Raw genomic sequence first — 2,218 nt, forward strand, 5'->3', positions numbered from 1 at the left:
GTAAAACCTTTGGAATAAGGTCTTTTTCAAAACAAAAATTATTAGTTTTTAATATTGCGATTTTTTTATTACACAGTTTTTTTTTTATATTTTTTTATAAATTTGAAATATAAAAATTTAAATGTATTTTTGTTTAAATTTGAATTAAAAGCTAATAATTCTTTTGCACTCAAATTATAACTTAATCTGGTTAAAAATTAAAATTTAATACTCCTCTTCTTTTTTTTTTTAATACAAGAAAATTAAATTTTCATCATTTTCATTTTCATTTTCAATGGATGCCATTTGAAAAAAGAAATAATTTTTTTTGTGCTTGGATTTAGGTTTATCGCTACCTGAAAATGTACCTACCTATATCAAACTATTTTGGTTCAAAAAAATGCATTTGGTAAGCTTTTTTCTGATAAAAAAAAATATAAATTAAAAATCTGAATTTGCACTATTTTCAAGGCGCTTTGTGTTTTTTTCGAAGAAAAATGTATAAATTATTGACAAAATTTGATCGGCAGAAAGATTTCACTTCACATAGTTTGGGAAACAAAAAGAATAAAAGAGATAATAATTTGTATTACCTACCATTAATAATAATCACTTTCAGAAATGTTTTGTTTCATTTTAGAGAAGTAAGAAAGAAAATACTTAAAATAATGAAAAAAAAAAGAAAAAGAAAGAAATATCATTATAATAAACTATAATTAACTGAAACTTTAATTTCAGGAAAACGTCCTTGATTTTTAATACAAAAAAATTTAAACTTCAATAAATTTTGTACAAGTCTTAAAAATGTAATACCTACAATCAAAGTAGGTACCTATTAAATTTAAATAAACTTTTGGTGTGACCTCATATTTAACCCAAATTTTCGTATAAGCTAAACCAACAATTTTAACCGTGTATTTAAATATAATTTAAAAATAAAAATTCAAATTGTTTTTTTTTTTCTAGATTTAAACTTTTATTTATATAAATATCAAGTTATAATCATTGGAGTGCTTTCATGTGCGACTTCCAAGACTCCTTCAAAAGCCTTTGCATTATTTAACATCTAAAAACGAAAGAGGATTATAGTTCAAAAGCTTTAAAATAATGTCTTTTTTACTTACCCCTGGACCATCACTTCCAAGTCTTGTTGACAAAAGAAAAGTTTGCAAATTCCTTTAGGTGTGATATCAATCATTTGTTGCCCTATTCCCAAGGGCTTCCTTTCTCCTGAAGACAATGTTATAGCACAAGCCATTGGAGAAACTTAAAAAAAATATATATAATTAAATAGTCAGTTTCATTTCTCAAGCTAAATCTTAAAAAAAAAAAAAACAATTACCTGCTGAAACGGCGCTGAAATAAGCAAAAACGACGAAAAGTGCTGCGAAAACTGAAAAGTACTTCATTTTTATTGTTTTTAAATAAGATAGGTATACCAACGTGTAGAATACTTAAACTGATTTTTAAGTACGAAAATTTTTCCTTTTATACCATTCAATATTCTTGGTTTTGTTTTGAAATTCCATAAAAATTTTGAAAAATCAGAAGGGTGGGGAGACATACCTACTAAAGTTATTTATGGCAAAAATATGATAGATTAGAACAAACATAAAACAGTTGAGACCAAATGCGCAAACTTTGAAAAATCAATAAGCCCCATGAGCATTGGAAGTATTTTTAAGTTTAAGAAATATACTTTTATGTACATTTGTGACCAATTGCGAAAACAATGATGCCATGTTTACTTATGAATTTTGGAAAATTTTTCTTTTAAATTCATTCCACAAATTAACAAAAAATTAAATGAGCCTAAATACTTAATTAGAGTATCTACTGAATCTAAAAATTTGGATCATTTTTCTTTTCAAATTTTTGTAACTTAATATGGAATAGTTATAATAACGTTTACAGAGATGTTTTAAATGATATTTCTATATTTATCACAGTTTAAACACAAAACAATCGAAAAACTAAACAACTGTGTTACTTTACTACAAATTTAAGTTTTATTTATAAAATCAAATACATATAGTTATAAAACATGACAACTTTAAACTATAGTGATAGTGAAAACGTATAAGTCTCCCATAAAGTTAAATCACAGAAACATCTGTTCAAATTGTAATAAATGTATGCTATTTGTATTCATTGTAAGGCAGTTCATCAGTAACGCAGTTCTTAATATCTAATTATATTGTAAATAGGAACTTAATAAAAAAAAATGTTGTCACTGTGA

General features: G+C 24.6%; 1 long non-coding RNA gene across 1 annotated transcript; it reads right to left on the minus strand.

Moving 5' to 3' along the window:
• Positions 1 to 981: 981 nt before the first annotated feature.
• Positions 982 to 1,488, minus strand: LOC129918104 (uncharacterized). The gene is made up of 3 exons (XR_008772927.1): positions 1,322 to 1,488; positions 1,104 to 1,245; positions 982 to 1,045 (listed from the first exon to the last, which is right to left on the minus strand). It is a non-coding gene; the product is annotated as an uncharacterized LOC129918104 (long non-coding RNA).
• Positions 1,489 to 2,218: the final 730 nt, after the last annotated feature.

This window comes from Episyrphus balteatus, chromosome 4 (assembly GCF_945859705.1).
Source record: "Episyrphus balteatus chromosome 4, idEpiBalt1.1, whole genome shotgun sequence".
Taxonomy (NCBI): domain Eukaryota; kingdom Metazoa; phylum Arthropoda; class Insecta; order Diptera; family Syrphidae; genus Episyrphus; species Episyrphus balteatus.